This window comes from Leptinotarsa decemlineata, unplaced genomic scaffold (genome assembly GCF_025532065.1).
Source record: "Leptinotarsa decemlineata unplaced genomic scaffold, Ldec_3_MD MMD2_tig00026354_RagTag_RagTag, whole genome shotgun sequence".
In the NCBI taxonomy this organism is placed as follows: domain Eukaryota; kingdom Metazoa; phylum Arthropoda; class Insecta; order Coleoptera; family Chrysomelidae; genus Leptinotarsa; species Leptinotarsa decemlineata.
In genome coordinates this window covers 13,063,798-13,084,588 of record NW_027412702.1, presented here as the reverse complement: position 1 = coordinate 13,084,588, position 20,791 = coordinate 13,063,798, and the positions used below count along the sequence as shown (strand labels likewise).

The 20,791-nt window shown below is 36.1% G+C and overlaps 1 protein-coding gene across 1 annotated transcript in view; it reads right to left on the bottom strand.

Annotated features, from left to right (window-relative positions):
* LOC111506235 (F-box protein 42) overlaps positions 1-20,791 on the bottom strand; it is a 106,855-nt gene that overhangs the window by 77,765 nt on the left and 8,299 nt on the right. The gene's annotated exons all lie outside the window — the stretch shown is intronic.

Here is a 20,791-nt window from a genome sequence, read left to right as displayed (position 1 = left end):
TCCTTACAAGTGGAGGTGTTCTGGACATTGAGTAGCTGGATTTCGCATGGATTGTTTTCTGTCAGGTCTCTAATGTTAGTGGATGGGCAGATATAGGTTCGATGGGAGATCTCCGAACAAGGATCGCTCAAGAATGCATATAATTTTTCGTTTTTTGATAAATATTTGTTTTGAGGTATAACAGCCTTAAACTGACCCTTAGTTAATATAGGAATAGAAAATGGGTGATAGTAATCGAAATTTGAGGAATGGGTAATTGGAATATGCAAGATATAGGTTATTCTGAAATTTGATATATAGCTTTTAAGGCTTATGATTTTTTCATAAAGCAAAGTATTCTCGAAACTTATTTCCATTGATAGATTGTCTTTCTCAACAATTTTATTCAATTTTTGCAGTTCCTTGAACAAATCTTTTGTTTTTATTATACCAGGATGAAAAATGTTCAGTTTGGAAAATTGTATTGAGTATTCAACATCTTGCAAAAATGAATTTATATTTTCAAATATATTGATTATCTGATTCACGATGTCTTTGATGAACAAAGAGTTTTCTTTATACGTTTGATTTTCAACAATTTTTGCTATTTGATTCACTTTTGATTCCAAAAGCCTTTCGTTATGTTTCACTTGCTGAACTGTACTATTGAACTGATCAATTAATGAGATTGAGAGTGAGTTTTGCTTCTTGATGTTCGTTACTAGATTATTTTGATTATCTTGTAATTCTTTGATCAGACGGTCATATTTTTCATCATCGCTGGAATCTACATTTCCTGTGATTGACTTGAAAATGGATCCAATGCGATTTATAAAACCGCGTTTTGTTCTGAGAGGATGTGTTAAAATATTGTTGAGTCTATCAGTCACCTCTTTTTCCGAAAAATCTAATATTTTTAAATAGTTGGATGTGTCCCATGAGTAGTTCCCATGAGTAGTATTTGTGACCACCTACAAGTGTCCTTACATTTTTTGAGTGGAATTTCAGTTTATTTACCAACATGATTATTGGATTTGAATCATAATAATGAATAAGTGAATATGAGTGCGTTTCGACTTTGGCTGTTCCAAGTTTGAGAGGAATGAGTCCTGGATTGTTCTTTAGGTTTTGTTTAGATATAATTTCCCGGAGTCCGAGATTTCCAGATAATATTAAAATTGTAAGAACTTTGAGCATTCTTGGTTCCTCAATTTTCGATTTCCAGAAAGACTTCCTTGCGAGACTGGACGATTCTGTTCCACGATGATCTGCCTGTTGAGGGTAGCTAAAGGTCCACGATGGATTGGGTTTCTTGAAGTTTGAAGAGCCACTCCTTCACAAACACCTCCACAAGACAAAACAACAAGTTCGATACCCAATAAATCGTTGAAACGAAAATTGCACGTTCGATACGTTCAATTTCAAGTATCCTACCGACTGCGCCAAATATAACTTTCGGATGTCAAAGTCCTATTTTAAAAATCAAATGTTATAAACAGAAATAGGTGTTAACAGTGTGAAAGCAAAATTATGACTGAATTATAAAAGTATTCTTTCCATGAAGATAAGATTGCTTGCACATCAGTTTCCCAGAATCGCGAGATTCTGCTTCAGCATGGTCAGCGGTTCACATGGGAACGAGCGATATAATTAGTGAAACTTTAACATACTGGTACTCGGAAACGAAGCAAGTTAGGACACACGTTCAAGTGCATTTTTTTTCAATTAAATATGACGAATAATCACCATCTAAAATGAATGACATCATTCAAGATACACCTTGTGTAAATGATCAACACAATTTTTCTGTGTTCCTGCTTTGTTTTTAATACGAATTATTCTTTTCTGAAATGTTACTCATCTCATTGAGGGTCCAAAGCCCAAAAGATGAAAAGGAGGATGTGATTTTAAATCACTTGTAAATAACGCAAAGTTATCAAATGTATCATCGTCGTTGTAAAACTCTTTTTTACTCTTACCCAGCGGTCCCTTATTAAACTGTATTCAAATATAGAAGTTCAGATTTGAAAAATTTAATTGCCTTTGGCTCACTATATATCGAAATATTATACTGAACTATTCCCTCAGATTTTCGTGTCAGCAAATATTCCAAGAATGATTTTTATGACCCTTAAAAACCACCCTTTGACGCAATCCGCGAGGGTGAACATTACCACTAAAGCACTTAAAATGCCTCTCCAAACAAGTCACAGCCGCAGAACACAAATAATAAGCATTCCGGGTTTGATATTGGTGCCGTAATAAGAGATTTGGGCTATTTGCACGGAATGCAGGGACGGATCTGAGACGATATGTATGTTTGAATAATTTATAAATCAGCTAAAAAATTATGTTGTCTTATTCCTACAAGAGTGGCTAATAATGCCTAAAGATGATGTTCGCTGTTTGTTAGAAAAAAATAAGGGAAATATCCATTTATTTATAAATTTCTTTTTTGTCCCTTCCAGAATAGTTCCTCTGAGATTTAAATAATATTCTTGTGACAGCGTTTTGGAATGTTCTTGAGCTCTCTCTGCGATTCGATTTTTATCTCCTCAATCGCCACAAGATGCCGTCCTTACATAGGTTTCTTCAATCTTGAGAACAAAAAAAGTCACAGGGGGGCAAATCTGGTAGGTTAGGCATCATTACAGTGTTGTTTTTGGCCAAGAAATCACGAACAAGCCATGACGAGTGAGCAGGTGATTTTCCACAATACCGGATGTTTCCTTCGTATTGCTTTTCTCAAGCGGCTCATAACTTCAAGATAATAGTTCTTATTGACCGTATGACCATGATGCACTACGCCACGGTGATTGAAAAAAACCGCAAGCAAAACCTTGACATTTGATCGAACTTGAGTGTTTTTTTTTGGTCTTGGCTCTCTTGTGCCATTGGGACGATTTAACTTTGGCTTCAATGTCATAAGCATATACCCATGATTCGTCACCAGTTTTGACCCTTTTAAGCAAATCTGGATTGCCGTTGACGTCATTCAAAAATTTCTGAACGATGCTGAAGCTTCAGATTTTTGGTCAACGGAACGAACTTTGCTGCCACACGCGTCGTTTCCAAAATTTCCGAATAATTTTCGTGGCATGAGAAACTGATTTGCTGACATTTTCAGAAACTTCTCTAATAATAGTGATTCGATGATTCTCCATAAGAATTTCCTACACTTTCTCAACATTTTCATCGGTTGTTGATGTCCAGGGCGAGCGTCGTCATTCATATCTTCTCAACCTTCTGTGAAAAGTTTGTTCCACTTGTAAACATTTTCCTGATTTAGAGTACAATCACTATACAGTCACTGTCTACATTTCAAGTATTTTTGAGCACTTGATTCCATTTTCCACATAGCTTTGGTGCAAATTGATGGATTAACTGTCTTAAACAAATTTATTTCCAACATTATTTCAATAATCACAAACTAATTTATTTATTATAATACTTACTAACGCTTACAACTAACGCTTAATTTATTTCCAGTATTTGAATTTCTTGTTTAGCCGCCCGATTCACTTTCTGAACTGCCTCTTGGGTTGGGAAGACGGGCTTATATCGGTAAAGGTCCTCTGGAGAATATTATAGACGGTTCGATACTCGACTAGAATTTCACTGGCGGTTTTTGACTGCATTCTTTCTCGGTGAGGTCATGTGTTCGTTCGATGAGTCGGCTGGCCTATCGGTCAGGAGCTTCAGATTCATTACAATACATTATTTTTCGATAGCAGAAAATCGTCGAGCACGTAAAACACTTTCAGCTCTGACGTCTCTTACCACCAAACTAAAAATGCTAAATAGCTGAAACTGAACAATTGTCCATTGCCGGACTAATTTTCAATGAAACCATTTTCATTAACCAGAAGGAGTGGAATCCATTCCCAGAGTAAAAGCGGTCCCAGGGTCAGCTTCGAAGTAGAGTGTGAGTAAAACATAAATCCAAATGTTATGAACATCGATGAGGTTTGGCAAAATAATACAAGAAAAAATCATTGACTGGACTATTTAATCACCTCTGTTTGTTTATAGGGGGCTAGGAATTTTTATTTACGGAACTGGAAAACTGTACACACCTTAGCAACTTTTGATGCTTTATAAAGCTCAGATCAGACCTTCTTTGGAGTATTGTTCTCATGTATGGAGCTTTGCCCCCAAATATATCCCAAAGCTGCTGGACTGAATCCAGAAAAGAGCTATCTGCCTGATTGGAGACGCGAACATCAATTTCATCCTTGATAGTCTGGAACATCGAAGAAAGGTTGGAGATTTGCCTCTCTTCTAGACATAGATACTTCCATGTGAAGTGTTCAAGTGACTTGGCACATTTGATTCCACCAAGAGCGATACATATCAGAAATACGCGACGGACTGTGGCTGCTCATCGCTTTGAGGTTCACCTCGAACTTCACTGTTTGAGAACTTTCATTTGAAGAACGGCGTTTATGTGAAATAAACTTCCTGAGAACGTTTTTCCAAATGGATATAATCTCCAGAGCGATTAAAATCCAATGTGGATCAATACTTTCGCACAGGCACCGCTTCAAGAGCGCTTCAAGGATTTTTCTATAGTGCTTGTACTTTGTTCTTAAAAACAAGAAGAATAATCTTGATTTACTATCAATTTTCAACAATTTCATTTTTTCGACAGGCAATCCTGCAAATATAGGTACTACATTTCAATTCGTTCGGCAATATTTTTGTAGAATAATTCACACAGGTTCCAATAATTCATTTTTTTCAACAAACCACCCCTGCAAAGATGACATTATCCAATATTTATATAGTATAATTCACAGTTGGAGGCAATATTTTTGTAGAATAATTTTAACTTGCTACAGACGAATGTGACGACGGCAAATGACAAGAAAAGAAGTCTTGATTTCTAGTTTCTAACAATTATATTTTTCCAAAAAACCTTTGCAAATATACCATATTCCAATACGTTTCGCCATATTTTTGTAGAATAATTCACACTCAGAGGCAATATTTTTGTAGAATAATCTCAACTTGCTACAGACGAATGTGACGACGGGCAAATGACAAGAAAAGAAGTCTTATAGTAACTTTAAGTTTCTAACAATTCCATTTTCTCAAAAGCCACCCCTGAAAATATACTATATTCGAATACGTTTGGTCGCAGTATCACGTAGAGACTTTAGTTCGAGCGGTGAGACTGCTGTCAATCACAGCTCGAGCCTATATTACGGGGGGCAGCAGTCTCGTCGGTAATAATTCGCGGCGGCAAGGGGAGGGGGGTTGCGGTGAGGCCGTATTATTGTTCGGGATTCTGTCCCCCGACCGGCCTACTAGTTTAATTGAAATCGCGGATCAGGCCGGCTAAAAAGAGGATGTCATTTCGGCGAGCCGCAAAATGAGGAGACTATTCCGCAGAGACCCTTCTTTCCAATCTCGTCCTCGTCCTTCGGCAGGATTCATCATCCTGCGACCAAGGAGACGGGGATTAATTGATTATCCTCGGCTTTTTTCCGTTCCCGTTTTCGAGGAATTCGTTGATTTGTCGTAGATATTGTTTGTTTTTTCTTAGAGTTCGGCGGTTGAATGTTTGCTCAGAGCAGGACAGTTTTTGTTAGGTAATTCAATTTTCATTTCGAATAAAATACAGATTAAGCACGGGTTTTTCAGTTACGGGAGTGTATGGTGTATGGATATTTGAATACTCAAAAATCGTTATTAAAAGCTAAATAAACAGTTAGGGAAATTGTTTCCACGGTTGCATTCGTGAATTACCTACTTCCGTATCGAGATACACAAGCACTGCAGAAAAATCCTTAAAATGTCTGTAAGACTTTCTAAAAATTGAGTTCAAGGTTGTATATTAGTCCAAGTTAGTTGATAGGTATAACACTTAGGAATGTAATAATGATTATACTCAACAGTTTACAAAACCGCAACACGTGCTCTTCTCAATAATAACTGTTCAAGGCGTGTTCATACTAGTAATACTGTTCATACTAGAGTAGTATCAAAGCGCCTGAGGAAGCTATTGTATAGTGAAACACGTGTTGCGTTTCTGTGAATTGATTAGTGAAAATCTCACAATAAAGTGGTAACTTGAATGAGTTATGGATTTTTATTAACTATCAACCAATGCCATCATATAGGTTTTTCTCTTCCCAAGAATTAATTTTTTGTTTCATTTTTATTGAGTGTCGTAAACCATTCGATAGGATATTGAGGTTTTCAATATATTATAGTTTTGAAAAGTGAAATAAAATAGACATTATTTCAATAATAATAGTTCTATAGATTATGTCTAGCATAATATAGAACTAGTCAGTATATTACAGATTCAGTTTAAAGAAAAATAATTTCTAAGATAAAATAATATTTAAAACATTTTTCACAAATTGTAGTCAAAATAATGAATATAGTTATTAATGTAACTATGTGCATGAAAGCATGTAAAAGAACTCAATATAATAGTAATGGTGGTTAATTATGTTTTATTGGTTCTTATGACTATTTCTTACATAAAACAGAACAAGTCAGATGACAGAAACAAATAAGATACTTAAATTATAAACAGATTACAGATTATACATAAGAACATCTGAAAGCAATAAAAAACAAGTGGTTTGATAAAATATGAAAATATGCATGCATACATAAAATATAAAATCATTTAAAATCTGTGTCTCCCAAATAATCACTTATAGAGTACCTAGTAGGTACGCTTTTATTAATAAGATATTTTTGACTACTATTTTGAATTTATTCATAGAAAAATTTTTGTAACAGTTTGGTAGATGATTAAATTGTCATGTTTTTTGTGCAACGTTCTGGTTTATGGAGATGGTGATTCGTGATTGCTGCAGTTCTTGTGTGATACCTACTGTTTCCCAGCGCTCTGTTTTGGCATAGATATATCAGATTATGCATGACATACAAAGAATGGAAAGTCAGGATTTTCAGCTGTACAACTATATTCTTACAACTTACTCTCCTGGCCACTCCAGTGATATTTCTAACTGCTCTTTTCTGGAGTTTGAGTACCCTATCGGTCTCCTGGGATACTCCCCATACTATGATTCCATATGTCATTACTGACTGAAAGTGTGCAAAATATATTATCATCTGTTCAATTCGGATATTATGAATTGGAATCTGCAATTTGGAGTTCAAATTTGAAATATTGAGTTTAAAGTCGAAGTTTCGAATACAAGGTCATAATTTTGAAATTAATTTTGAACTGTCGAGTTTGAAGTCAAACTTTCGGAGTAAAAGTCAAAATTTTGAGTTCAAGATGAAAATTTCGAATAAAAGGAACTGGAACTCCTGGCGTATCGAAAAAAAATTACTTTTCGCAACTGATTTTCTTCATCACCCGAAGACGCCAACTCAGTGCTTGTTTTTAAAAATTTCCAGTTCGAAATCGTAATTTTGAGGTTTACCTAGAAATTAAGAGTGTACCTACCTAAAGTTGAAATTTCGAATTTAAAATAAAAATTTCGAGATTGACGTCAAAGTTTCGAGTTTAAAGTCGTAATTTCGAGATTAAGGTCGAAATTTCGAGATTTACGTCGAAATTTCGGGATTCAAAGTCAAAATTTCTAAGAAACAAATAATAAAATATGTGGCCATTCTGCGTTTTCGAGACCAAACGTGGTCACTGGTCACTTCGAATTGACCAAATTCCAAAGTTAACTGCAAATGGGTAATGGAAGTCTTATTGAAATGTGGGTTTGGCAGCAATCAAAATAAGTGTCATGTATACAGGGTGTTTCAAATTAAGTCGGCACTATTGTCAGCTCTGTTATTATTAATGGGTTAAATTCATTTATCTCAAATATCAACGTAAATATCAACAATCGTGGATAGGTACAGAGTACATACAGAGTACAATTGGCAGGTGAAAAAAATCTGTGACAGTCATGAGACTATAAAAATTTCATGTTACATAGATAAAAATTAAAAAAATTCAGAATATAGGTAAAAAACTATATTATACGTATTCACACATTGAAAAACTTACTCGGCGAACATTAAGTGTTTGGATTCCAATGCCAGAAATTCCTCTATTGAATACAAGCTATTTTCCAGGAGGTATTCTTTTGTTGCATTTTCAAAGCTGTTATAATTTTTGATATCCTTTATATATTTTGGCAAGTTGTTTTAAAGAAATATGCAATGATAAAATGTGGACTTCTTAAATGTTGTAATTTTATGTTTTGGTATTTCCAATATAGAACTTCTTGGTGGGTACTTATGATGACTTCCTAACACGTTGAAGTCAGAAATATTGCTTTTCAAAAAAGTTACACATTTTTAAATGAAAATAGAATGGAAGAGCAGAATAGAGTGTTGTTTGAAGACAGTCCTACATGACTCCCTGTATTCCAAATTGAATAATAGTCTGATTATTTGTTTTGAGAAGTGAAAACTGTTCAACAGTCAGTAGCCAGTCCCCATGCAATATTATTTGATATTTGGCTATATGCAAACGCATAGTATAAATTCAACAATTCCTTTTGGCCCAAAATTGGTTTCAGCTGAAGAATTGCAAGTATTGATTTGTTTACAAAGTTTATGTGGGAGGAAAAACTAAGGTCTGAGTTGAGCCATGTCTCGAGTAACTTGATGCTGTCACCAAATATTAAATTTTTGTAGAAGGTTTTTGTAACTAGCTTTCTCATATGAAAATTTATGCAGATTGCAGGAGAAAAATTGAGGACCCCAGGATAGATCCTTGGGGAACACCAAGAGAAGTAGTGCATTGATTCGATAGTTGTAGTTCTAGTTTGATGAGAATACCTCTGTGGAAAAATGATACTCAAACCATTTTAACAAGATTCTATGTTTTTCTAATATGAATTTTATGTTTAGGTAGTCGAAAGCTATAAAGAAATCGAACGTAAAAGACACAACGAATTTTCCTTTATCTAAGGAAGTGTAAACATAATTCAGTAAATGGTATGTGGCTGATTCCGTTGATTTATTTCTCCTAAAACTATGTTGAGAAAGCGTTAACAGGTCATAGCGTTCTAAAAAACTGATTATTACATTGTATAAACAGCGTTCAAGCACCTTTGAAAATTCTGTCAAAAGAGATATTTGGCGGTAGTTATCTATTGTTTGTTTGTCACCTTTTTTGTGTAGGGGAAATACTAGAGAAATTTTCATCAGGCTAGAAAATTTTCCTCCGGCTAGAGATGAATTAATTATTTTTGTTAGAGGGGAGATAATATAGTTATCCATAATTTTCAGCAACTTCGGTGAAAATTCATCAATCCTAGAGCATGCTTCATTTTTAGGGATTTTATGATGTTCAATATATCAGTGTCTGTTAGGTAGAGGGCAATATATTGTTCGGAAAACAAATACAAACGGTACATGTGATTGAAGAGTTATCGCCAAAAGGGGTATCTGTTTTACTTTTGCACATATTCGAAAAATAATCTGCAAATTTATCAGCTACTTCATTTTTCATCAGTTCGGACTTTTATTGTCTAATATGATATAAATTGATTTGAAATCCCTGAAAAAATTAAAAAGATTAGTTGGAAAATAACAATTTTATAAACCAAAAAACTGAAATTACAATGAAATAACATGCAAGCAACAACCAAAAAAAAGAGCTATCAACACGAGCTGAAAAAATTAAAAAGCAAGTTACTTCACAACGTTTCGATTGTTAATATCCACAATCGTCTTCGGGTGATAACTTGTGGATTTCAGTTTTTTGTTTAATACAATTGTTATTTTTCAGCTAATCTTTTTAATTTTTTCAGGGATTTCAAATCAATTTATATCATATTAGACAATGAATGTCCGAACAGATGAAATACATCACGAAACATTGTCAACCACCTTCAAACATACTTTTTTTTTTTTCATTTATTATCAAACGTTCATCACATTTCAGAGTATTTATTTCTATATCTTTTTACCTAATTATCTAATACGAACCGCCAAGTCTACAAACCACGTGGACTATTTCGCTGCCGCTTCATTTCTATTTATTGGTTTTTTGGCCTTTGAGTGCCGCCAACTTTAAGAGTGCACAATATCGTTTACTTCGACTATACCAATGCAAGTATTGCAAGTTATTTTTTATCTGAGCTAGTTCTGGGGTAAACCATTTGTTTTGGGAGCGTTTGATAATTTCAGTCATTTTTACTAACGGACAGTTGACGCAAGGCACCGTTTAATATTTGTGATACATTCTGTATGAGCCTCAATGATATATTTTTTTCAGTAAAAAGTGTTCCAGTCAAGTCAACTTAGGTATGTGAGCAAATTCTATTGCTATTCGTCTTTCGGTCCGCGCACCCTAACAATATCGGAACGAGATGGATATCAAAATAGAGGCCGTCATCCTGTCAGATGCAAGGTCAGCGCGCCGATATTAATAATTATCGGATCCAATTACCTGATAAACACATTCCGATAAGACGTCCATTTTAAAAAGTTCTGACGTGAACGGGCGTTAGACATGTGTTGGGAGCGTTTAGCGTTTGGATTTTTTCACCGACAAGAAATTATTCCTTAGTCGTGATCTCGACCTGGGGAGGAGGGAGTTGGCTTTGTCGGTGAGGGGCAGTGGTGGTACCAACTGTTTTCTTTGAGTCAACAATAGTGTAGTTGTAGTTAATTGGGAAAAATTTAACAAATGTAAGAAGGTGTATCGATTTCTTACTAATGATGATGATTTTATGAAATTTATAAGAGGACCAACAAAAAGTTGGTATTTATTATGAGGTCTAGCAATTCTTTTGTAGATATATCCACAATAAAATCTCCATACGTGTTGACGTATCCCATGATCTTAAGGGATTCAATAAAGTATTATTATCATTATTTTTTCCCTAGGGATGCGCTGGTCCGGCCCTATCTCCAAAACCACGATATATTCGGGAGGGGGCGGCAGCATTAGAAACCAATGACCATTTCCCACAACGTGGGGTAAGTGGTCATTGGGTCCGAGAATAATGTGCTCTAAGCAGTCGCAATGAGCCAAGAATGACAGTTTTTTCGGACGATATTCGTCTCGCCAGGAGCTGAAAACTCCACGACAAATATCGTCTTGCTCTGGTGGTCGAGGACTACATCAGGCTTATCAGCGTGTATGAGCCTGAGGGTCGGAAACGAATAGTTCCAATGAATTTGGCATTTATCGTCCCAAGCAACGAATTCAATTCCCCCCGGATCGTAGGGCAACACCGGTGTCTCGTCAATGCCACGAGAGTGCCGTAGGTGGTCGATGAATATGAGCTGAGATCGCATATGCTGGACATGCTGACAGCCAGTGCATTTGGGTTTCAGCAATCTCGCGACAGGCCCTGCACCTTATGTCAGGAACCTCTCTATACCTTACGCGAATGCGGTAGACTCAGGTGCTGAAGACACCATCTTGGCAGGCCATGATGAACCCCTCAGTTTCCGACTTCAGCTCACTCGACTTGAGGAAAGCGAAGGTCAGGCGCTTTGATAAGCCAGGGTCTTCAATGTTGTTGAAGAACACCCCATGCTTTGGCTTATTCTTAGGTTACCGCAGAAATGAGGTGATCTTTGCGGCTTTTATATGGGCCTTTTGCTGAACGGGTTCCAACTCGGTGACAAAGTTGTGATCACCTAGTTCAGTGTCGAAAACTAAACCAAGTTCACTAGCTGCTCGGGCAGCTGCCCTGAAGAGAAATGCTCCAATTCCAGCTCTCTCATGGATCATGTAGAGAAGGAAATCCAAACTCCTGACGTCTTTACAAAAGTCCACGGCCTACCTGTTGTGGGGGAAAATACAACCGTGGAACGGACGATTTGGGATACAAAATTCTATAGAGGTGCATTTGTTTTTTTAGTTTTTTACGTCTAGTTATGATTATTATTATCATATTTCGTGCTGGTAAGATCCATATTGGAATTCGATTCGCTCATATGGAAATATGTTACTTAGGTATTTATTCCACAAAAAAATAAACACCGATGACCGGAATATGCAGAAATAAGATCCAAAGATTTGAGGCAGCATTTCAAAATATTTCGCTTTTACATTAGACTGGATGTATTCTACATAATGTTCTTATATAGAGTCCTGAACAGCAATGTTGCTGTTCACGACTCCAAATAACTGAAACTTGAAGATATTTTTCCTTATTCTACCAGAAGTACAGTATTTTTTAGGTTATCTGAAGCGGGCATTGCTATGAGCCCCTTCTCGTCTATGCTTTTGACGGCGAACGAAAATAATACTAAAAATAGATTTTATCAAGCGCTCAATCTTCGGGTATGATGTTACGAATAACTTATTAGAAATTTCACTATGAACGTAGAGAATTAGCATAAAAATTAATTTGAATCTCGACGTATATGTACTGATATAATACATATATGTAAGCTCACATAAATAGTTCAGTAGAAGAATTCACATGTAGTTAGGCTGTATGGGAAAGTAAAATGCGGTTCTGAATTTTTCTTGTAACTGGATGATACCGTGGGGCATATCAACCCCAGCGCCTAACCTTTTTATTGCGCAAAAACACAATTCTATGCTGGCCCTTGGCTATAAAATCTCATGGAAGGGCTCATTAAATAATCTGAAACCGAGCCTTTGCCTTCATATATTGGAGATGAGTGTGTATTTTTTTCAAAACACGAATTCAATTTCCAAAATTTGTTCAGTTCACAATTACAATAGCGGAAATTAAAGGAATTCCACTGTAGCTATCGCAAAATTACAGGTGATCCAGATCATACGGCGCCGAAAATTTTCAGTCTACTACCACAAACATCAAACATAGTAACACATTATATGATTCTTCAGAAACTCAATAATTTTTTTCAAAATTGCAATTGTTTTTGAAAACCATTCGTGTTGCATATCATATGAAAACGCATTGAGAAAAATTGGGTAAATTTTCGTTTTGAGAGCACCCGGCCATTTTGAAAAAATTTTTGAGTGTACTTACGTATTTTGATGCGTAGATTACGAATCCGAAAGAAAAAAGTGGCGCTCTCCCTTATTTACAAAGTAACGGCCCTTCAAAGTTCAGAAAAGGGCGACTTTTCAGCCTTCTTTTTCACAAAATAAACTATTTAAAAACACAAGCATTTATTCGCTAGGTCACCTTTACACCTTATTCCTCCTTCTTTGACACTTTTCACTTTAATAATGAACATTTTTCTTATAAAAAACTTGATTTAAAAACGAATGCTTCTCCTGGTGACATTCTTCTATTTCTAGGTTAGTTACTAGTGACATTTCAGAAAAAAGCTGTTGGTATTTGCTGCCGCCTACTATTTCAAATTCGTAATACACCACCAAAAACCAATTAACGATCTAAAGAATGAAGGTAAAAAACATTTGAATTACTTTAGGAATATTGACTGCATCAGTCGTACCAACCATGCCATTAACCTTAAAAACGTAAAATACAGAGATATGTAACCAAAAAGCAGCTCCGTATATTTTTAACATTTTTATTGGAAAAATGTTGATTATTGAAGTGAATAAATGCTTGTGTTTTTAAATAGTTTATTTTGTGTCGGCCAATTACACCACAACCCTTACTTCATTCATAAAGTTAAGACATTCAACATTATCATGTTGTAGGTCTCGCCAAAAACCTTCCTTATGGTTTCTATATACGAGTATACTGATAAATTATACAGGCAGTAGTCCCAACACGCTGCCCTGTGGTACTCCTTTTCCGGTAATGCCTAGGAACAGGGTAATATTTTCTCAACTTCGAATTCATTTTTGTTTTTTCCGTCGAAACTGTTTTATTTTCGAACACAGGTTCTCGAACGACCCCAGATACTTCTCCGACTATGTAGCGGATCTTCAGGAGAGTGTGAAGTTGTTCTTTGTCGGTGTCGGCTCGTCATTAGAGTGTGAGTCAGCAGCAAAAGTGTTGTTTGAGGCTCGGATGTGTCAAACCATCGAAATGTTTGATGCCAGCTAGATTAATGTTTCTCGAATATTAGTTGTTTCTCTCCCGCTCGCAGTGACGGGGCGATTTTTCGTGAAGCCGAGATAGGTAGGTCGGCTCGGTGGGAAGAATTCCAACTGCCAGTTCAGAACTAACGAACGCAATTATGATTTGATTAGAAATCGAATAATTATTTTTCCAGTCGTGCAATTCGCTCGAGGTGCCGAGATTAGAAATGAAACGGTCGTAGATTGAAATCGGGGCTTCGTTTTTTATAGACGTCATTGAGGTAAATATTTATTATTCGGGCTCGCGCTGGTTTTTGGAGTTAATTAGAGTTACTACGACTATCACATTAACTCATTTCTGGTAATATTAACTTGGAAACGCCACATTTTTTCACGACCTCATGATGCAGACCCATATTAAAACATATCAACTGTTTTGAAAAGATCAAAATCTATTTCACCAAAAAAAGAAAATGTTTCGAGGTATTTTTTTTGTTATTTGAGTCCGGAAATGGAAATTATTTTGCCAAATATGAAAATCGGGTAAATTTTCGTTTTGAGGGCACCCGGCGATTTTGAAAGAATGTTTGAGTGTACTTACGTATTTTGATGCGTAGATTACGAATCCGAAAGAAAAAAGCGGCGCTCTCCCTTATTTACAAAGTTACGGCCCTTCAAAGTTCAGAAAAGGGCAACTTTTCAGCCTTCTTTTTCACAAAATAAACTATTTAAAAACTCAAGCATCTATTCACTAGGTCACCTTTACACCTTATTCCTCCTTCTTTGACACTTTTCACTTCAATAATGAATATTTTTCTTATAAAAAACTTGATTTAAAAACGAATGCTTCTCCTGGTGACATTCTTCTATTTTTAGGTTAGTTACTAGTGACATTTCAAAAAAAGGTGGTTGGTATTTGCCGCTGCCTACTATTTCAAATTCGTAATACACTACCAAAAACCAATTTACGATCTGAAGAATGAAGGTAAAAAACATTTGAATTACTTTAGGAATATGGACTTCATCAGTCGTACCAACCATGCCATTAACCTTAAGAACGTAAAATACAGAGATATGTAACCAAAAAGCAGTTCCGTACATTTTTTAACATTTTTATAGAAAAAATGCTGATAATTGAAGTGAAAAGTGTCAATGAAGGAGGAATAAGTTGTAAAGGTGTCCTAGTGAATAAATGCTTGTGTTTTTAAATAGTTTATTTTGTGAAAAAGAAGGCTGAAAAGTTGCCCTTTTCTGAACTAAAAGTTGCCCTTTTCTGAACTTTGAAGGGCCGTAACTTTGTAAATAAGAGAGAGCGCTACTTTTTTCTTTCGGATCAAAATCGCCGGATGCCGTCAAAACGAAAATTTACCAAAAATTGTACTTCACGTTGCTCTAGAAGAACGTACTTACGTTTTTTTATTTCGGTAAATGAGTACAGATTATCAATAGAACGGATTTTTTCAAGGACAAAACACAAGCACTACAGGAAAATAGTTAAGGCGCTCTAGATATGCAACCTCCTGCTGCCGGTGAAGATATGCCTCCGTAGCCGATGTCCTGGAATCCAAATGGAATGACGAGACAAGTGTGCTGTCGTCAGCAAAGCAATATATTGGATTCTTGGTTTTTCCCAATAAGTCGTTGATATACAATAAAGAGGGTTGGAGACAATATGGATGCCTGTAGAACACCAGCGTTGATGGTGAAAATATTCGAGAGAATTCCATCGACGGCCACTTGCAGGGAACCTATTTTTCAGAAAGCAGAAGAGCCGTATACAAAAAATAATCCGACAAGCCAAGAGCATCGAATTTTGACCAGCAAACTCTCATGCCACACACGGTTAAAGGCCATAGAACTATCAGTTCTTGACTCTCCATGCTTCTCGATTGCGTTTCACTAGTTCGGACTTCCATTGTCTACTATATAAAATGATTTGAAATCCCTGAAACAAGTAAAAAAGAATAATTAAAAGAGAATAGTTGAAAATAACAATTATATTAAGCAACAATAAACCTGAAATGAAATGATAGTGAAATAACCTACAAGTGAAAATATAATAATTGAATAAATAAAAATTAAAGGAATGAAAAAAGAAAATAATAAAAAAATAAAAAAGTCACGTTAGTTCACGACGTTTCGATTGTTGGTATCTACAATCGTCTTCGGGTGATGACTGGACTGATTCCTCCGAGAGATGACTATTTTATAGTCATGGTTCCATCATATGGAACCATGGGAATACTGAACTAGACGCCTTTCTGAAACACATCAACAGCGTGAGACCTTCCATCACTTTCACAATGGAGAAGGAAATCCACAATGAAATGCCATTCTTAGACGTTTTGGTGAAGAGGACCGACACTAAGTGGGAAACATCTGTATACCGAAAACCCACTCATACGGGACAGTATCTGAACCACGAATCCAACCACCATCAATCGACAAAAAGAGGAATCATCAAGACTCTATTAGACCATGCCTTTGGGCTCTGTAATACAAAGGAAGGTCTCCAGAAGGAACTAGACATCATCAAAAATGATCTTCAGCGGAATGGATACTCCAAAGCGATGGTAGAAAAGAATTTGGCTAAAAGACAGCAGGAGCCTCGCAAGGAAGAGAAGCCGTCACAACCAGTGCTTGCACTTCCCTACATCAGAGGATTATCGGAGAGGATAAGAAGAATTGGTTCCAAGTACAACATTAGAACCTGTTTCAGATCCGGTAACACTATCCGTAGCAGCCTCACGAAAACCAGGCCCCCAAACGCGGACTGCGATTCCAAGAATTGCATTTACCGGATACCCTGTGAGTGCGGAAAATCCTATATTGGTGAAACTAAGAGGCCATTGAATGTTCGCATTGCCGAGCACAAGAAGCACACACAGCGAGGAGAAACCAGCAAATCAGGAATAGCAGACCATGTTTGGACCCGTCAACACAACATCGAGTGGTCCCAAGCTGAGATCTTGCACAGAGAGAAACATTGGTTCAGGGGAAAATTTAAGGAAGCCGCATACATGTTGTCCAACAACGTATTCAGCCAGGCCAGCGTAGATATACGAAACATATGGAAACCCATCATCAAACGAAAAATGACCAACTCCCGCCAAAACGGTCATTTCTCACGGAATCAGTGAAGCGGAAAATGGAAAGTAGAGAAAGTGAAAGTATTTCAACGACCTATAAAATAGTCATCTCTCGGAGGAATCAGTCCAGTCATCACCCGAAGACGATTGTAGATACCAACAATCGAAACGTCGTGAACTAACGTGACTTGGAATCTCTACACTTTTTTATTTTTTTATTATTTTCTTTTTTCATTCCTTTAATTTTTATTTATTCAATTATTATATTTTTACTTGTAGGTTATTTCACTATCATTTCATTTCAGGTTTATTGTTGCTTAATATAATTGTTATTTTCAACTATTCTCTTTTAATTATTCTTTTTTACTTGTTTCAGGGATTTCAAATCATTTTATATAGTAGACAATGGAAGTCCGAACTAGTGAAATTCATCACGAAACATTGTCAATCACCTTCAAACAAACGTTTCTCGATTGTATTATTCCAAATATGGGTGGTACACGGTAGAAGGTCACCAGTTGATCTTTGTTTCCGAAAACCATATTGATGATCGCTCAAGATGTTTAAGCCTTCCAAATATTTGAGGATATGGTGGTTTACGGTTTTCTTTATGATTTTTGATGTCACTGATAGCAGACTGGTGTCTGTAGCTATTTAGGAGATGTTTCTTGCCCTTTTTGGGAATAGGCTGTACGTGAACAATCTCCCAACAAAAAGGAAGAACACCTTCCTTCGAAGCCAGGTGTTGCAAAATACTGGTGAGAGTTCATTGGCGGACTTTTTGTATGATGTACGATGACAGGCATTTCATCAGAACCAGACGCCTTGTTGATATTAAGCTGTTTCATAATTCGCCTAACTAGACGTTGTCGAAAAGTAATTTCCGGCATTGTGGAATTGTGGGTGGTGTCTTTCCCAGAAAATCTACTGTGGACTGGGACGCAAATTGTTCAGCTAGTAGATTTGTTCTTTCTATGGCTGTTGTTGCAATTGAACCATCCGCTTGCTTTATTGAGCTGTGTCAACACCTACTTCAAGCAGTGTAATAATTTAGTGACATGAAGATTCCCTAATGTGTCATGAAGTGAATATTGTGACACATGATGACACCTAATTATTTTCAACGAAATAGTAGTATTTAACATACTCATGAAGAAATGATATATTGTGTGCTGGGAATCGCACGACCTCGTTAATTCTAAACTTCCACATATTTTGACTTTTGAGGGTTGTCGTTCGTTATTAGGGGGGAGACATGGTTAACAGAAAAACACATTTTTTTCCAATGATCATTTTGCACCGAATAAATCTGCTAATTTTCTTGAATAGAAATACACAAGCACTGTAAATTAACAATTTAAATAGGATTCAAATCGCTATATATTGTCAAATTATTATAAAAATTCTGTTTCTCAGCATTTTTCAGTTAATCAGTTTGTATCGACTTATGAAAAAAAATAATTAATTTTTTTAATGATCACAGATCTTCGTGGGCGATCGGTCGACCTCTGGGTCCGTACTGGCCTTTGGTTGTTTAACATATTTCAGATACCATATAAATATAGAAAAATGAATAATAAGGCAAACAGAGACGTGTGCGGTATACATATTTAATATGCTTACATGATGTTTGTCTATAGACGACCAGATGAATATTGCACGAGAGGTTAGTTTTTGGGACAATTTAACACTGAAGTTATTGACGTGCATGTTCTATATTTTGACTTGGATCATTCACTTCTTTGGTAAGTGTATTTAGTTTACTTCAGTTTACGTTTCATTATCAATTTTTACTTTATGTTTGAAATTTTGAAACTTTATTGCCAGTAGATAAAGTTTATTTGATATATTTGTACAGTTTTATAAGAAATATGATCAATGCCAATAGAGGTGTAGTTTTACTAGTTGCAATTACTAAAGATGGTTTTTTTGGTACCTTGGGAGCTGTCTGACTTGTCCATTTAGTCCAAGTCTCCAGAAAACACTCCAGCCTCTTGGGCTTATTGTGTTTATTCTCCTATCTTCTCATGACACCCATTGCATCAGTCTCGTTCCCTCTACTAGTTTGTACAGGTTTCGTGTTGGATGTTCGTCATATTCTTCTGGACGTAATTTCGTCCATATATTGCCTGCCTCCTGTGATTCAGTGTCTCACATTCGCATAAGATGTGTAGAGATGTTTCTATCCTTTCGTTGCATAATCTGCAGCTGAGGTCTCCGTTATGCAGCCCCATTTTATTCAGGTGTCCTCTAAGCGGACAATAACCGGTTAGTAACCCTGTTATTATTCTGAGCCGATCCCTAATATATTGAAGTAGTTCTTCGGTTCTTTTCTCGGATGGTTCCCAAATGAAGATTCTACTGTGTTTGTTGCCAGGTACTTTTGCTCAGTACTCTGTGTGCTTCTTATTGGTCCTAATCTGGTTCCGTACCAATGATTTTGGTACCCTCAGAGCTGGTTCAGGACCTATATATGAAGATCCGCGTCTAGCGCATTCATCAGCTTTATCATCACCTGTGATTCCTGAATCCCCTGGCAACAAGTACAAAGTTTTGTTCCTGTTTGCAAGTTCATTCAGTTCTTCATGGCATTGCCAGACCACTTTTGATGTCACCTTCGGGTTTGTCAGAGCCCCTAGTGCGTTCTTGCTGTCTATTAAAATATTGATCCGCCCATTTCTTTGAGGTCTCAATTTAATAAGCCTTGCACACTGCAAGATAGCATACACTTTCGCCTGGAAGACGGATGTATATAGTCCTAGCGAATAATTTATTAATCAGAAATATAGCTATCAGTAAGTGCTTGAGGTGAAAGGAGACAAGAATCTATAAATGAAAACGACTACAGCTAAGTAGTAAATTAAGAGTAGCTACTTTAACAACAATAGCAATAAGTAAATGACTGAATCAGATCAGTTTCCAGGAAAAATTATAGGAGTCTCAGAAAGTGTAACACTCATATATATTGCTCCATGTAAAGAGCAAATGAAATCTGCTGTAGATAAACGACAAAGACAATGTTTTAATGAATTTTTTGGATCGTAAAACTAGTAATTCAAGAATATATTTTTCATCTTGAATCCAACTCCGTATTGGGCATATATTGATATCTGAAGAGATAACCTGGAGAGATACATTTCATTGAAATAAATATCTCAGTGTACAACTGAAAAACAAGGCACAATCAAAATTTGGAAGCAGTTTTGTAAGTTTCAAAGAGCCCAGGAGGAAAAATCTCACAATATTATAACAATTTGAAGTTACTGGAAAAGACAGACTTTATTTTTTTACTTTTCTATTGAAATGGGAAACTTCCAAAGAGATGAATGAAACTATTAAAGATATCAAGAAAAACTTCACAGAAATGTGTAACAGAAGTTTCTTGCAAGCAATCAATTTCTGTGGATTTCCAGAAGACATCTGTTTGAATTCCATTAGGAACGTTTGGTACATGTACTTGGAAAAGTAAAAAGCTAAAATGGTTTTCTCACAAAAAATCAAATTCACTCTGGAATATGGCATACAACTCAAATGATATGAAATTTACAAGTATGGTGCCGGTGCTACGAGATTCTGGTCTAGTGACCAGAAACCATCTAAATAACTTTGTTCCATATAGGACTTCACGAAGGCCCGTTGTTACATAAATGGCTGAGCCGAGTTATACCATCAGTGTTGAACCAGTTGGCCTTACTAGAAGTGCACAATACAAGCAATTTCATGACAGTCAAGATGAAGAACCTTTGAAAATAGAAAAATATCGTTTCTAATACGTGACCTATCATTATGAAGTGAAAATATGGTGAAATTCACACAGTGCTAGAGT